At 40.3% G+C, this 18,838-nt stretch overlaps 1 long non-coding RNA gene across 1 annotated transcript; it reads left to right on the top strand.

Moving 5' to 3' along the window:
* Nucleotides 1-3,600: 3,600 nt before the first annotated feature.
* Nucleotides 3,601-12,354, top strand: LOC138857458 (uncharacterized). Its single transcript, XR_011396550.1, has 2 exons — nucleotides 3,601-3,909; nucleotides 11,659-12,354. It is a non-coding gene; the product is annotated as an uncharacterized lncRNA (long non-coding RNA).
* Nucleotides 12,355-18,838: the final 6,484 nt, after the last annotated feature.

The following is an 18,838-nucleotide window of genomic DNA, read 5'->3' as shown; positions in this document are numbered from 1 at the left end:
ATGTTTTATAGGCCCATATAATTTATTAGCCGGAAACAAAAACCGGAAGTTGCTGGGATTTTTTAATTTTTTGGGTTTTCGATTGCCACTCCTCTGTTTAACACGTATAAGACTTTGACATCTCTACGTAAAGTGCACATGTGCGGCGACCGCAATCAAATAGTTTAATCCGTCTAATTCACCCTGGTTAGGCGCGTAAGTGTAAAATGTAAACTTGAAATGTTTTTGGTCAATTGCCGCGCTCCTGTTTGTGGTAGGCGGGTGTATGATTGTGATTATCAACGATCAGGTTGTCCTCTAGCTGAAACATTATGTTTTATAGGTCCACATACTTTATTAGCCGATAAAACAAAACCGGAAGTTGCTAGTTATTTTGAATCTTTGGGGTTTTCGATTGCCACTCCTCTGTTCAACACATATAAGACGTTGACATCTCTACGTAAAGTGCACATGTGCGGCGACCGCAATCAAATAGTTTAATCCGTCTAATTCACCCTGGTTAGGCGCGTAAGTGTAAAATGTAAACTTGAAATGTTTTTGGTCAATTGCCGCGCTCCTGTTTGTGGTAGGCGGGTGTATGATTGTGATTATCAACGATCAGGTTGTCCTCTAGCTGATACATTATGTTTTATAGGTCCACATACTTTATTAGCCGATAAAACAAAACCGGAAGTTGCTAGAAATTTGGAATTTTTGGGGTTTTCGATTGCCACTCCTCTGTTCAACACATATAAGACGCTGACATCTCTACGTAAAGTGCACATGTGCGGCGACCGCAACAAAATAGTTTAATCCGTCTAATTCACCCTGGTTAGGCGCGTAAGTGTAAAATGTAAACTTGAAATGTTTTTGGTCAATTGCCGCGCTCCTGTTTGTGGTAGGCGGGTGTATGATTGTGATTATCAACGATCAGGTTGTCCTCTAGCTGAAACATTATGTTTTATAGGTCCACATACTTTATTAGCCGATAAAACAAAACCGGAAGTTGCTAGTTATTTTGAATCTTTGGGGTTTTCGATTGCCACTCCTCTGTTCAACACATATAAGACGTTGACATCTCTACGTAAAGTGCACATGTGCGGCGACCGCAATCAAATAGTTTAATCCGTCTAATTCACCCTGGTTAGGCGCGTAAGTGTAAAATGTAAACTTGAAATGTTTTTGGTCAATTGCCGCGCTCCTGTTTGTGGTAGGCGGGTGTATGATTGTGATTATCAACGATCAGGTTGTCCTCTAGCTGATACATTATGTTTTATAGGTCCACATACTTTATTAGCCGATAAAACAAAACCGGAAGTTGCTAGTTATTTTGAACTTTTGGGGTTTTCGATTGCCACTCCTCTGTTTAACACATATAAGACGTTGACATCTCTACGTAAAGTGCACATGTGCGGCGACCGCAATCAAATAGTTTAATCCGTCTAATTCACCCTGGTTAGGCGCGTAAGTGTAAAATGTAAACTTGAAATGTTTTTGGTCAATTGCCGCGCTCCTGTTTGTGGTAGGCGGGTGTATGATTGTGATTATCAACGATCAGGTTGTCCTCTAGCTGATACATTATGTTTTATAGGTCCACATACTTTATTAGCCGATAAAACAAAACCGGAAGTTGCTAGAAATTTGGAATTTTTGGGGTTTTCGATTACCACTCCTCTGTTCAACACATATAAGACGCTGACATCTCTACGTAAAGTGCACATGTGCGGCGACCGCAACAAAATAGTTTAATCCGTCTAATTCACCCTGGTTAGGCGCGTAAGTGTAAAATATAAACTTGAAATGTTTTTGGTCAATTGCCGCGCTCCTGTTGATGGTAGGCGGGTGTATGACTGTGATTATCAACGATCAGGTTGTCCTCTAGGTGATACATTATGTTTTATAGGTCCACATACTTTATTAGCCGATAAAAAAAAACCGGAGTTGCTAGTTATTTTGAATTTTTGGGGTTTTCGATTGCCACACCTCTGTTCAACACATATAAGACGATGACTTCTCTACGTAAGGTGCACATGGGCGGCGACCCCAATCAAATAGTTTAATCCTTCTAATTCACCCTGGTTAGGTGCTAAAAAGTTACATGTAAAGTTGAAATGTTTTTGGTCAATTGCCGCGCTCCTGTTTATGGTAGGCGGGTGTATGATTGTGATTATAAACGCTCAGGTTGTCCTCTACGTGATACATTATGTTTTAAAGGTCCACATACTTTATTAGCCGATAAAATAAAACCGGAAGTTGCTAGTTATTTTGAATTTTTGGGGTTTTCGATTGCCACTCCTCTGTTCAACACATCTAAGACGTTGATATCTCTACGTAAAGTGCACATGGGCGGCGACCGCAATCAAATAGGTTAATCCTTCTAATTCACCCTGGTTAGGCGCTAAAGTGTTACATGTAAACTCGAAACGTTTTCGGTCAATTGCCACGCTCCTGTTTGTGGTGAACGGGTGTATGATTGTGATTATGAACGATCGGGTTGTCCTCTAGGTGATACATTATGTTTTATAGGCCCGTATACTTTATTAGCCGGAAACGAAAAAGCGGAAGTTGCTAGTAATTTTGAATTTTTGGGGTTTTCGATTACCACACCTCTGTTCAACACAGAAAAGTGATGACATCTCTACGCAAAGTGCACATGTGCGGCGACTGCAATCAAATAGTTTAATCCGTCTAATTCACCCTGGTTAGCGCGTAAGTGTAAAATGTAAACTTGAAATGTTTTTGGTCAATTGCCGCGCTCCTGTTTGTGGTAGGCGGGTGTATGATTGTGATTATCAACGATCAGGTTGTCCTCTAGCTGATACATTATGTTTTATAGGTCCACATACTTTATTAGCCGATAAAACAAAACCGGAAGTTGCTAGTTATTTTGAATTTTTGGGGTTTTCGATTGCCACACCTCTGTTCAACACAGAAAAGTGATGACATCTCTACGCAAAGTGCACATGTGCGGCGACTGCAATCAAATAGTTTAATCCGTCTAATTCACCCTGGTTAGGCGCTAAAGTGTTACATGTAAACTCGAAACGTTTTCGGTCAATTGCCACGCTCCTGTTTGTGGTGAACGGGTGTATGATTGTGATTATGAACGATCGGGTTGTCCTCTAGGTGATACATTATGTTTTATAGGCCCGTATACTTTATTAGCCGGAAACGAAAAAGCGGAAGTTGCTAGTTATTTTGAATCTTTGGGGTTTTGGATTGCCACTCCTCTGTTCAACACATATAAGACGTTGACATCTCTACGTAAAGTGCACATATGTGGCGACCGCAATCAAATAGTTTAATCCGTCTAATTCACCCTGGTTAGGCGCGTAAGTGTAAAATGTAAACTTGAAATGTTTTTGGTCAATTGCCGCGCTCCTGTTTGTGGTAGGCGGGTGTATGATTGTGATTATCAACGATCAGGTTGTCCTCTAGCTGATACATTATGTTTTATAGGTCCACATACTTTATTAGCCGATAAAACAAAACCGGAAGTTGCTAGTTATTTTGAATTTTTGGGGTTTTCGATTGCCACTCCTCTGTTTAACACATATAAGACGTTGACATCTCTACGTAAAGTGCACATGTGCGGCGACCGCAATCAAATAGTTTAATCCGTCTTGGCTAAATGAGTTACGCCTCCCCCCTCCATACGCGCCACTGAGCGCCAACACACCACACCAACACGATCCACAAGAAGACTCCACCCACTAACACACACCATCACACCACGCAGACATCACACCCCACAGACAACCACACATACACATCACATCACACAACTCTACACAACTCAACCTTCAAAAGGGGCTAACAGAGGACAAAACGGCCTTTTTCGTTAGCGATCAAACCGAAGAGACGTACGAGACATTCCGCCCGTGCTACCTTTTTTGTATACGCCGTGTTTTTTATTTTAAAGTGAAAAAGGTGAGTGAAACGAATAAATAATGGTCCTTCGAGCCCTAGTGGACGGCACTATGGGCAATTAAAAAAAAAAAAAAAAAAAAAAAAAAAAAAAAACATCAAAGTGCAGTGACAAAGTGCCAAAAAGTGAACAAAAACGAAAAAAGTGTGAGAAACAAAAAAAAAAAAAAAAAAAAGTAACAAACATATAGTGCAGTGCAGTGACACAAACATACATATATACATAGCTATATAAAAAACAAAAAAAAAAAAAAAAAAAAAAAAACATAAGTGCTGTGCAGTGCAGTGGAAAAACATATACACATACAAAAAACAAAAAAGAAAAAAAAAAAAAAATATATATATATATATATACATATATAAACATATATGAAAGAAGTGCGGTGCAAAGTGGCATACATATAATACATACACACATAGAAAAAAAAACAACAAAACCAACAACGTGCGCGAAATAATAAAAAAAAAAAAAAAAAAAAAAAAATTACAAACGGGCGCGAATTTCAACAAAAAAAAAAAAAAACAACAAAATTACATACAAAAAAAAAAAAACGGGCGCGAATTAAATAAAAAAAACATGCCACTCTACAATAACAACCACACCAGCTCAACATAGTCAGCGCAGCCAAGCAGCAGAGGACTGGGCCACAGAAAGCACACGCACAAGCACATACGCATACAAATACCCCCAAATACCCTTGAGGCGGTACAAAGTGAGTTGTATCGATTCCATGTAGCATATGTATATATTCTCTTTTTGTATGTATGTTGAAATTTATGCCTAAAAAACCCATCTTTATGTACAAAAACCCATCTTAATAAAGGCAATAACAAAAAAGAGCGGTTACCAAACTGTTTCTATATTTCGGTTTATTTTCCGGTAAAAACCGAAATACCGCTACAAGATAAAACAGTTTGGTAAAAAATATATATCGAACGAACTCTTGATTGCCTAACTGCTTACCGTTGTGTTCAAATACACAAAATATCTCTAAAACAAATAATTCAAGTATTTACTTGCACAAATTTCCAGCAATACCCCTTATACTTTATCAAGTATAAGCAGGATTGCGTAAAATAAGCAAAGGCAATCAAAAGCAAAAAAAAAAAAAAAAAAAAAAAAACAAAAAAAAATCGAAAACGTACAAAATAAATTTAAACATACATATACATATTATATTTAACATATATAAATATATACATACATACTATATTAGGAGAAAAACCTACAACATACATATAATACTAATACTTGCTATATACATATATTATTAATAATTGATATACATACGTATATAAATAAATTTTAATCGTATACCTGCGGTAAATTTTTCTACTTTTCGCGGTCTTTTCGCACTGCGTACATATATTCCGCACAAATATATTACGTGATATACATACACATATACATACATTTACAAGAATACCTGCGGTATATTTTTTTTCCTTTTCGCGGTCCTTTCGCACTGCGTATATATATACACGCTCAGGTATACAAAAATACGTTAATACTTCGCTTCAAAGTCCACATTGGCAAATATTCCGAAATACCCCTTGTTCTTTGTTAAACAAAAACAAGTAGGATTGCATATATACATATAATATTCTAAGTCCACATTGGCACATACTCGCAATACCCCTTGTTCTTTGACCAACAAAAACAAGCAGGATTGCGCAAAGCATATTAAAATACAATATTACATACATACTTTATGTACAAAGTGCATTGATCTCTAAGACGAGCTCTCAATTGTGCATAACGACAAGTACATATGTATCAGCTGATCCGCTTATAGGTATACCCTATAGGAATTACGGACACATTATACATACAAATAAAAGTAAAAATAAAAACATTTGCGATTAATATTAATTAATTAAATAATATAAAAAAAAAAAAAACGATAAAAACCACGAAATACGCGTAATATATTCATTCAATTAAATAAAAACTCTTACTATCATAAAAGAGTTAGGTACTCAAACGAGTTTAAAAAGGATAATTATTTTGTTAAAAAAAAAAAAAAAAAAAACCCTTATTTTCTTAAAAGAGGTTTCAAATATACATATATTTCTTATATTGAAAATATTTTATTTTATTTCGGTACATCTTTTAAATGAGCTCAGACTCAAAAGAATCAAAAACATCTCAATTGCTAAAAGTACCTAAAATGATTTCTGACGAAAAAAGTCCATGTACACCTGCAGAAGCTACACGCTCAAAGCAAGGTGCTACAAAACAAAAACGGATGAAAGATATTTCATACACCAAATTTATATCTGAGAGTGACAGTCTAATACGATACTGCACTCGATTTTCATCTTCGCCGATTCAGGATAATTCTGAATCGGTATTAGAAATCAAAAAGGAAAATCTTGATAATTTCTGGACACGTCTCCAAGCTGCATATGACGCAATAGTAGAATCTGACGACTCAGATCTACCTGAAAATTTTAAATCCTCGGCTTACGCCAAGTACGAAAACTGCTTAGACCAGTTTGAAGAAACAAAAGCAATGATTTCGGATCAATTAAAATTAATTAAAGCCATAGCACCTGCTCCACATCCGAGAGTAGAGCTGCCACAAACTCAATGTCAAGAGTCAAATTCAGGCATCCATCTCAAGGTGCCCACATGTGATACCGAAGTCTTTCATGGTGGCTATGAACAATGGCCGTCCTTCCGGGACATGTTTACAGCCGTTTACATAAACCACCCAAAATTAACAAATGCACAAAAATTGTATCACCTCCGATACAAAACAAAAGGTCAAGCAGGCGTCATAGTCAAACAGTTCGCACTAAATGACGATAATTTCAATCTGGCTTGGGAAGCTCTAAAAGCGAGATACGAGAATGAAAGAATATTGGTCGATAAACAAATATCGATATTAATGAACTTGCCAAAAATTCAAAGGGAAACTAGTGAAGAATTTATCAAACTTCAATCCACTGTTTCAAATTGTTTGTCGGTTTTATCGACACAAAATATTCCCACAGACAGCTGGGATCCAATACTGGTAAACATATGCACTGCCGCATTACCAGAAAAATCATTACTTCTATGGGAACAATCGCTCTCATCACGAAGAAAATGCCCCACGTGGCAACAAATGAAAGATTTCCTAACTACCCAATATGAAATCGCAGAAAGGGTAGATAAAAAAATGGTCAGAACGAAACCCGTTCAACATGACCTAAATAGAAGCTTCCACAGACCCCAAGCCAGTAGCAACAACAATTTAAATAGAAGCTTCTTCAAAAATCAAACGTTCACATCCGAACAGTACAAGCAAACGTCATGCGAACTGTGTACAGGGGGGCATAAGCTCAAATCTTGCGAGAAATTCAAAAAAATGAATATTACCGATCGAAACAATTATGTACGAACAAAAAGGCTTTGTACAAATTGCCTTTCACATGCACATACACTTAAAGAGTGCGAAAGCAAATTTAATTGCGTTTATTGTCATAAACGACATCATTCAATGCTGCATTACAGCACATTTACCAGCTCATCCCCAAACAGCGCAAATATGAAAAGAGCCACGGGTTTAGTTGCAACAGCAAATCCCGAAGTGCGAAATCCCGAAAATTGCCAAGAAGCACCATGCTGCTCAAAGGCATTAAAAACCCAAACGCTACACAGCGAAAATCAAAGTAGAGTACTACTACCCACAGCAGTTGTCTCCATCGAACACCGAGGAGAACTGTTTAAACTTAGGGCCTTAATAGACCAAGGATCACAACGATCCTTCATAGCGTCTAGGGCACAAAATAGGCTACAACTGCCAACAAAACAAGCCAACTTTGAAATTACAGGAATGGGCGGAAGAGTAGTTCAAAACTCTAATAAAATCTGCTCCATTACCTTAATTTCCCCCCAAGCGGATAAGCACATACAAGCAGAAGCTATAGTCTTACCGCAACTTACAAATATGCTTCCAAGCTATCACATAAATAGCAAGCATTGGCAAAAGGTTTCACACCTAAAGCTGGCAGATCCCAACTGCAACACTCCCGCTCAAATAGACCTTCTATTAGGCAGCGATCTCATACCACAGATAATACTCGAAGGTATTGAGAAAATTTCAAATACACTTCTGGCACAAAATACTATTTTCGGTTGGATCCTAAGTGGACTAGTTCCGGAACCAGTTACAACCATGACTACTCAGGTTGAGGAAATCTCAAACGAATACCTCAATTCACAATTAAAGAAATTTTGGGAGTTAGAAGAGCTCCCCCCTATATCAATTACAACCCCAGAAGATCAGTATTGTGAAGACTTTTACAAAGCCACAACTACTAGATCAGATAATGGTCGGTATGTCGTACGACTACCACTAAAACAACAATTTCCCAACACAATCGCCTTAGGTCACTCTCGCACCTCTGCTATGCAGCAGTTTTTAAGTATGGAAAAAAACTTACTTAAAAAAGGTGAGCTTAAGCCAGAATACGATGGCGTGTTGGAAGAATACCTCCATTTAGACCACATGGAGGAAGTAAGCCCATGCGAAAAAATCGTAAATGGCAAATATTATTCATTTTACTTGCCTCATCACGCAGTAGTAAAGCCAGACAAAAAAACAACTAAAGTAAGAGTTGTCTTTAATGCATCAAGATCCACCAGCTCGGGGAATTCCCTAAATGATATTCTATTTACGGGACCCACGCTCCAACCAGATTTAATGCTCCTCATATTAAATTGGCGTATATTCAAATACGTATTTAACGGAGACGTCGAAAAAATGTATAGACAAATAGTCGTACATAAAGACGATCAAGATTTTCAGCGAATTATTTTCCGAAAATCTCCCAATAGTCCACTCCGCGACTATAAATTAAAAACAGTTACCTTTGGCGTCAACTGTGCTCCATATTTAGCCATTCGAACACTGCACGAATTGGCAGAAAACACCAAGTCAGAATTTCCTCTGGCAACCCAGGTGTTAAAAACACAAACGTATGTAGACAATATCTTGTCTGGAAGTCACAGTCTTCCGCAAGCATACGATTCACTATCACAAGTGATACAAGCCCTCAAAACCGCAGGGTTTCCGTTGAAAAAGATAACGGCGAACCACCCTAATATTCTAAAAAATATACCACATGAAAATTTGTTAGATACTAATTTCCTTAAATTCGAAAAGGAAAGTACAACAAAAACTCTGGGGATCCAATGGAATGCGATATCTGACCAGTTTTCATACACTACAGAGTCAATATCTGCATTATCTGCCATAACAAAGCGGCAAATTCTATCCTCTGTGGCGAAACTTTTCGACCCCGCAGGATGGCTTTCGCCAGTTATGATACAAGCCAAAATTCTAATACAAGAATTATGGTTAGATGGTACCGACTGGGACGAACAAGTAAAACCACTGCGTTTAGAAAAGTGGTCCCAGTTTGCGAGCAATCTACATGATATCTCACAGATACAAATCCCACGATGGGTAAATTATGCCCCAGAGCACAAAGTCGAACTACACGGCTTCTGTGACGCTTCTGAAAAGGCATATTGCGCAACTATATATGTTCGCGCACAAAGCGACAATGCGACCACATGCCACTTACTAGTAGCAAAAGCAAAAGTAGCTCCGTTAAAAACAATAAGTCTGCCACGACTTGAACTGTGTGGAGCGCTACTACTAGCGAAACTAGTATCCATGGTGCGAATGCGTTTAAACATGGCAAAATACAAACTATATCTGTGGTCCGATTCTGAAATCGTACTCGCCTGGTTAGAAAAACCACCACATGCATGGAAGACGTATATTTCCAATCGAACGTCTCAAATCCTTGACCTAGTAGGATCAGCCACGTGGCGACATGTAGCCAGTGCTGACAATCCGGCTGATCTAGGTACAAGAGGATGCAAACCCCTGCATCTTGCCACCACCACCCTCTGGTGGAATGGCCCCCGTTGGTTAACAGAATCTCCCGATTCTTGGCCACAATCGCCCATGCGCAATATAATTGCCCCAGAAAGTCGAAAAATCGACTCTTTTCACACAACAGTGGATGATACTGACATCCTCGAACGATTTTCATCGTATCCCCGAGCACTCAGGGTAATCGCTTACATGCTCAAGTTCATAGAGCGACTCAAAATTAAACTTCAGGGAGTAACTTCATTACACTCCCAATGCGATACAGTGACGCACCTAGACTTACAAAAAGCAAAGGTCGCTCTTATCGCATCTACGCAAGCGCGCTACTTCAGCCGCGATATATCACTTTTGAGAGAATCAAAACCTATTGACAAGAGAAGTCCCCTCTTAGTTCTAAACCCATTCCTCGACACGAAAGGTCTTCTTCGTGTGAATGGTCGGCTTGCCAATTCAAGCCTAACGTATAACGAACGCCATCCCATAATTGTTCCAGAGAAGTCTCGACTTGCCACACTACTCATCAATTATATCCACATATTAATGCTTCATGCCGAACATCGCCTCATGCAACATATGGTCCGCCAGGAATTTTACATTCCCCGACTTAAGCCCCAAATAAAGAAGTGCATTTTCTTGTGCAAAATCTGTACCACGCACAAGCAAAAGATGAGAACACAGATTATGGCAGCACTTCCCCCGGAACGCTGCAACTTCGCTCTGCCTTTCTCCATCACAGGTGTCGACTTTGCTGGGCCTTTTCAAATAAAGGCGTCCATGTTAAGGTCTCCCACTCTGATGAAAGGCTATGTGGCTGTTTTTGTCTGTTTTACGACAAAAGCAGTGCACCTTGAGCTTTGTACTAATCTGACGAAGGAGGCTTTCCTTGCGGCATTTGCCCGCTTCGTCGGTCGACGCGGCTTTCCATCGAAAATCATGAGCGATAATGGTAAAACATTTATCGGTGCTCAAAGAGCCACCGAAAAACAATTTGTGGACTTTATCAAACAAGTCTCACCTGAGATTGTACAAAAGTACGCGCCCCAAGGCATTAATTGGCAATTCATCCCCCCAAGCGCTCCTCATATGGGTGGTTTATGGGAATCAGCTGTAAAAAGCTTCAAATCCCACTTCAAAAAAGTAGCTGGAAATTATAAATTCAATTATGAAGAATTCACTACCTTATTAACTCGAATTGAAGCCGTTCTCAATTCACGGCCACTCACAACACTCTCGCAAGATCCCTCCGACTTCACAGCCCTAACTCCAGGGCATTTTCTCAAAGGAGCACCCATTCTGGCCATACCTGAGCCAGGCGTGGGGTCGCTATCCCTATTAAATCGATGGGAAAGAATCAAAATTCTCCATCATGATTTCAGCTGCCGATGGAAGGAAGAATACATCAAGGACCTTCATAAAAGGTACCGATGGAAAACTCCAGAAAAGGCACCACAGCTTGGAGACTGTGTTATCATACACGATGATTGTCTACCCCCCACAGAATGGCGGCTTGGCCGCATAGAAAAACTATATTACGGTTCCGACGGTCATATACGAGTAGTTTATCTCCGTACTCAAAGCGGAACGCTGACAAGACCGCTCGTGAAATTATGTTTTCTGCCAACCGTATCTAATGACAAAACCGCAAATAACAAACAATCCGCTGATATTACCGCGACGCAAATGAATTAGTCGTATAACTAACCAATAAACCCGCAAACGACAAAACCGTTATAAACCAACCATTCTAACCGCAATGATCGATCAAATTGACGATCCATTCCTGCCACATACCGTGGCACATTCGCCATACATTTACATGCCACAAATGTATAATCATTCCAACTTCTTCATACAGATCAATATGGAAGTAGATATGGCAGCAACACCGACGCCAGCTGTGAGGTCCGCCATGAATGTGCCGCGCCCTGGGGCAGCTCCAACACCACGAACCGCAGCGGCAATCGTCCCTGCAACCGCTCCCCGTAATGGCGCGCGACCACTACCACCTTCATCAGCACCGGCAACGGTGCCGCAACGCAGCCGATGCCCACTGTGTCGACGCACACACCGGCTGCAACACTGCAGCATTTTCCGAAGCATGCAGCCACCACAACGTCAGCAGGTTGCCCAAGCGCACGGGCACTGCCTAAACTGTTTGGCTACGCTCCACACGACACAGGAGTGTACGTCGTTTACGCTGTGCCAACTGTGCAATAGACAGCATCACACCATGCTGCACCGCACCCCAAAGCGGACCGTCGGGCGACAACTCGCCCCAAGCCGTAGATCGCAGCAGAGCAGCCATCAGGATCGCCCCCGAAGACAGGCGGCTCCACCTCCCTCCAGACCACGGCGACAGGAGGCATCAACGCGGCGTCGGCAGCCCAGGCCAACATACCGCCGCTCCACTGGCCTCAGCAGTGTAGTTGCTACGCTGCAGCAACTACAGCGATTGCTAGGCTAAAATTCGCCTAGGGGGGCCGGGATGGCTAAATGAGTTACGCCTCCCCCCTCCATACGCGCCACTGAGCGCCAACACACCACACCAACACGATCCACAAGAAGACTCCACCCACTAACACACACCATCACACCACGCAGACATCACACCCCACAGACAACCACACATACACATCACATCACACAACTCTACACAACTCAACCTTCAAAAGGGGCTAACAGAGGACAAAACGGCCTTTTTCGTTAGCGATCAAACCGAAGAGACGTACGAGACATTCCGCCCGTGCTACCTTTTTTGTATACGCCGTGTTTTTTATTTTAAAGTGAAAAAGGTGAGTGAAACGAATAAATACGTCTAATTCACCCTGGTTAGGCGCGTAAGTGTAAAATGTAAACTTGAAATGTTTTTGTTCAATTGCCGCGCTCCTGTTTGTGGTAGGCGGGTGTATGATTGTGATTATCAACGATCAGGTTGTCCTCTAGGTGATACATTATGTTTTATAGGTCCACATACTTTATTAGCCGATTAAACAAAACCGGAAGTTGCTAGTTATTTTGAATTTTTGGGGTTTTCGATTGCCACTCCTCTGTTCAATACATATAAGACGCTGACATCTCTACGTAAAGTGCACATGTGCGGCGACCGCAATAAAATAGTTTAATCCGTCTAATTCACCCTGGTTAGGCGCGTAAGTGTAAAATTTAAACTTGTAATGTTTTTGGTCAATTGCCGCGCTCCTGTTGATGGTAGGCGGGTGTATGACTGTGATTATCAACGATCAGGTTGTCCTCTAGGTGATACATTATGTTTTATAGGTCCACATACTTTATTAGCCGATAAAAAAAAACCGGAGTTGCTAGTTATTTTGAATTTTTGGGGTTTTCGATTGCCACACCTCTGTTTAACACATATAAGACGATGACATCTCTACGTAAAGCGCACATGGGCGGCGACCCCAATCAAATAGTTTAATCCTTCTAATTCACCCTGGTTAGGGGCTAAAAAGTTACATGTAAACTTGAAATGTTTTTGGTCAATTGCCGCGCTCCTGTTTATGGTAGGCGGGTGTATGATTGTGATTATAAACGCTCAGGTTGTCCTCTACGTGATACATTATGTGTTAAAGGTCCACATACTTTATTAGCCGATAAAATAAAACCGGAAGTTGCTAGTTATTTTGAATTTTTGGGGTTTTCGATTGCCACTCCTCTGTTCAACACATCTAAGACGTTGATATCTCTACGTAAAGTGCACATGGGCGGCGACCGCAATCAAATAGGTTAATCCTTCTAATTCACCCTGGTTAGGCGCTAAAGTGTTACATGTAAACTCGAAAGGTTTTTGGTCAATTGCCACGCTCCTGTTTGTGGTGAACGGGTGTATGATTGTGATTATGAACGATCGGGTTGTCCTCTAGGTGATACATTATGTTTTATAGGCCCGTATACTTTATTAGCCGGAAACAAAAAAGCGGAAGTTGCTAGTCATTTTGAATTTTTGGGGTTTTCGATTACCACACCTCTGTTCAACACATAAAAGTGATGACATCTCTACGTAAAGTGCACATGTGCGGCGTCTGCAATCAAATAGTTTAATCCGTCTAATTCACCCTGGTTAGGCGCGTAAGTGTAAAATGTAAACTTGAAATGTTTTTGATCAATTGCCGCGCTCCTGTTTATGGTAGACGGGTGTATGATTCTGATTATAAATGATCGGGTTGTCCTCTAGGTGATACGTTTTGTTTTATAGGCCCGTATACTTTATTAGCCGGAAACAAAAAAGCGGAAGTTGCTAGTCATTTTGAATTTTTGGGGTTTTCGATTGCCACACCTCTGTTTAACACATATAAGACGTTGACAACTCTGCGTAAAGTGCAAATGTGCGGCGACCGCAATCAAATAGTTTAATCCGTCTAATTCACCCTGGTTAGGCGCGTAAGTGTAAAATGTAAACTTGAAATGTTTTTGATCAATTGCCCCGCTCCTGTTTGTTATGATCGGGTGTATGATTGTGATTATGAACGATCGGGTTGTCCTCTAGGTGATACATTATGTTTTATAGGCCCGTATACTTTATTAGCCGGAAACAAAAAACCGGAAGTTGCTAGGAATTTTGAATTTTTTGGGTTTTCGATTGCCACTCCTCTGTTCAACACATATAAGACGTTGACATATTTTCGTAAAGTGCACATGGGCGGAGACCGCAATCAAATAATTTAATCCTTCTAATTCACCCTGGTTAGGCGCTAAAGCGTTACATGTAAACTTGAAATGTTTTTGGTCAATTGCCGCGCTCCTGTTGATGGTAGGCGGGTGTATGATTGTGATTATCAACGATCAGGTTGTCCTCTAGGTGATACATTATATTTTAAAGGTCCACATACTTTATTAGCCGATAAAACAAAACCGGATGTTGCTAGTTATTTTGAATTATTGGGGTTTTCGATTGCCACACCTCTGTTCAACACATATAAGACGTTGACATCTCTACGTAAAGTGCACATGGGCGGAGACCGCAATCAAATAATTTAATCCTTCTAATTCACCCTGGTTAGGCGCTAAAGTGTTACATGTAAACTTGAAATGTTTTTGCTCAATTGCCGCGCTCCTGTTGATGGTAGGCGGGTGTATGACTGTGATTATCAACGATCAGGTTGTCCTCTAGGTGATACATTATGTTTTAAAGGTACACATACTTTATTAGCCGATAAACAAACCGGAAGTTGCTAGTTATTTTGAATTTTTGGGGTTTTCGATTGCCACTCCTCTGTTCAACACATATAAGACGTTGACATCTCTACGTAAAGTGCACATGTGCGGCGACCGCAATCAAATAGTTTAATCCGTCTTATTCACCCTGGTTAGGCGCGTAAGTGTAAAATGTAAACTTGAAATGGTTTTGGTCAATTGCCGCGCTCCTGTTTGTGGTAGGCGGGTGTATGATTGTGATTATCAACGATCAGGTTGTCCTCTAGCTGATACATTATGTTTTATTGGTCCACATACTTTATTAGCCGATAAAACAAAACCGGAAGTTGCTAGTTATTTTGAATTTTTGGGGTTTTCGATTGCCACTCCTCTGTTCAACACATATAAGACGTTGACATCTCTACGTAAAGTGCACATGTGCGGCGACCGCAATCAAATAGTTTAATCCGTCTAATTCACCCTGGTTAGGCGCGTAAGTGTAAAATGTAAACTTGAAATGTTTTTGATCAATTGCCGCGCTCCTGTTTATGGTAGACGGGTGTATGATTCTGATTATAAACGATCGGGTTGTCCTCTAGGTGATACATTATGTTTTCTAGGTCCACATACTTTATTAGCCGATAAAACAAAACAGGAAGTTGCTAGTTATTTTGAATTTTTGGGGTTTTCGATTGCCACTCCTCTTTTCAACACATATAAGACGTTGACATCTCTACGTAAAGCGCACATGTGCGGCGACTGCAATCAAATAGTTTTATCCTTCTAATTCACCCTGGTTAGGCGCGTAAGTGTAAAATGTAAACTTGAAATAATTTTGATCAATTGCCGCGCTCCTATTTATGGTAGACGGGTGTATGATTGTGATTATAAACACTCTGGTTGTCCTCTGGGTGATACATTATGTTTTAAAGGTCCACATACTTTATTAGCCGATAAAACAAAACCGGATGTTGCTAGTTATTTTGAATTTTTGGGGTTTTCGATTGCCACACCTCTGTTCAACACATATAAGACGATGACATCTCTACGTAAAGTGCACATGTGCGGCGACCGCAATAAAATAGTTTAATCCTTCTAATTCACCCTGGTTAGGCGCTAAAGTGTTACATGTAAACTCGAAACGTTTTTGGTCAATTGCCACGCTCCTGTTTGTGGTGAACGGGTGTATGATTGTGATTATGAACGATCGGGTTGTCCTCTAGGTGATACATTATGTTTTATAGGCCCGTATACTTTATTAGCCGGAAACGAAAAAGCGGAAATTGCTAGTCATTTTGAATTTTTGGGGTTTTCGATTACCACACCTCTGTTCAACACATAAAAGTGATGACATCTCTACGCAAAGTGCACATGTGCGGCGACTGCAATCAAATAGTTTAATCCGTCTAATTCACCCTGGTTAGGCGCGTAAGTGTAAAATGTAAACTTGAAATGTTTTTGGTCAATTGCCGCGCTCCAGTTTGTGGTAGGCGGGTGTATGATTGTGATTATCAACGATCAGGTTGTCCTCTAGCTGATACATTATGTTTTATAGGTCCACATACTTTATTAGCCGATAAAACAAAACCGGAAGTTGCTAGTTATTTTGAATCTTTGGGGTTTTCGATTGCCACTCCTCTGTTCAACACATATAAGACGTTGACATCTCTACGTAAAGTGCACATGTGTGGCGACCGCAATCAAATAGTTTAATCCGTCTAATTCACCCTGGTTAGGCGCGTAAGTGTAAAATGTAAACTTGAAATGTTTTTGGTCAATTGCCGCGCTCCTGTTTGTGGTAGGCGGGTGTATGATTGTGATTATCAACGATCAGGTTGTCCTCTAGCTGATACATTATGTTTTATAGGTCCACATACTTTATTAGCCGATAAAACAAAACCGGAAGTTGCTAGTTATTTTGAATTTTTGGGGTTTTCGATTGCCACTCCTCTGTTTAACACATATAAGACGTTGACATCTCTACGTAAAGTGCACATGTGCGGCGACCGCAATCAAATAGTTTAATCCGTCTAATTCACCCTGGTTAGGCGCGTAAGTGTAAAATGTAAACTTGAAATGTTTTTGATCAATTGCCCCGCTCCTGTTTGTTATGATCGGGTGTATGATTGTGATTATGAACGATCGGGTTGGCCTCTAGGTGATACATTATGTTTTATAGGCCCGTATACTTTATTAGCCGGAAACAAAAAACCGGAAGTTGCTAGGAATTTTGAATTTTTTGGGTTTTCGATTGCCACTCCTCTGTTCAACACATATAAGACGTTGACATATTTTCGTAAAGTGCACATGGGCGGAGACCGCAATCAAATAATTTAATCCTTCTAATTCACCCTGGTTAGGCGCTAAAGCGTTACATGTAAACTTGAAATGTTTTTGGTCAATTGCCGCGCTCCTGTTGATGGTAGGCGGGTGTATGATTGTGATTATCAACGATCAGGTTGTCCTCTAGGTGATACATTATATTTTAAAGGTCCACATACTTTATTAGCCGATAAAACAAAACCGGATGTTGCTAGTTATTTTGAATTATTGGGGTTTTCGATTGCCACACCTCTGTTCAACACATATAAGACGTTGACATCTCTACGTAAAGTGCACATGGGCGGAGACCGCAATCAAATAATTTAATCCTTCTAATTCACCCTGGTTAGGCGCTAAAGTGTTACATGTAAACTTGAAATGTTTTTGCTCAATTGCCGCGCTCCTGTTGATGGTAGGCGGGTGTATGACTGTGATTATCAACGATCAGGTTGTCCTCTAGGCTGATACATTATGTTTTAAAGGTACACATACTTTATTAGCCGATAAACAAACCGGAAGTTGCTAGTTATTTTGAATTTTTGGGGCTTTCGATTGCCACTCCTCTGTTCAACACATATAAGACGTTGACATCTCTACGTAAAGTACACATGTGCGGCGACCGCAATCAAATAGTTTAATCCGTCTTATTCACCCTGGTTAGGCGCGTAAGTGTAAAATGTAAACTTGAAATGGTTTTGGTCAATTGCCGCGCTCCTGTTTGTGGTAGGCGGGTGTATGATTGTGATTATCAACGATCAGGTTGTCCTCTAGCTGATACATTATGTTTTATTGGTCCACATACTTTATTAGCCGATAAAACAAAACCGGAAGTTGCTAGTTATTTTGAATTTTTGGGGTTTTCGATTGCCACTCCTCTGTTCAACACATATAAGACGTTGACATCTCTACGTAAAGTGCACATGTGCGGCGACCGCAATCAAATAGTTTAATCCGTCTAATTCACCCTGGTTAGGCGCGTAAGTGTAAAATGTAAACTTGAAATGTTTTTGATCAATTGCCGCGCTCCTGTTTATGGTAGACGGGTGTATGATTCTGATTATAAACGATCGGGTTGTCCTCTAGGTGATACATTATGTTTTCTAGGTCCACATACTTTATTAGCCGATAAAACAAAACAGGAAGTTGCTAGTTATTTTGAATTTTTGGGGTTTTCGATTGCCACTCCTCTTTTCAACACATATAAGACGTTGACATCTCTACGTAAAGCGCACATGTGCGGCGACTGCAATCAAATAGTTTTATCCTTCTAATTCACCCTGGTTAGGCGCGTAAGTGTAAAATGTAAACTTGAAATAATTTTGATCAATTGCCGCGCTCCTGTTTATGGTAGACGGGTGTATGATTGTGATTATAAACACTCTGGTTGTCCTCTGGGTGATACATTATGTTTTAAAGGTCCACATACTTTATTAGCCGATAAAACAAAACCGGATGTTGCTAGTTATTTTGAATTTTTGGGGTTTTCGATTGCCACACCTCTGTTCAACACATATAAGACGATGACATCTCTACGTAAAGTGCACATGTGCGGCGACCGCAATAAA

This window comes from Bactrocera oleae, chromosome 5 (assembly GCF_042242935.1).
Source record: "Bactrocera oleae isolate idBacOlea1 chromosome 5, idBacOlea1, whole genome shotgun sequence".
In the NCBI taxonomy this organism is placed as follows: domain Eukaryota; kingdom Metazoa; phylum Arthropoda; class Insecta; order Diptera; family Tephritidae; genus Bactrocera; species Bactrocera oleae.
Note: the sequence above shows the minus strand (reverse complement) of the source record. Positions and strands in the feature narration are given on the sequence as shown.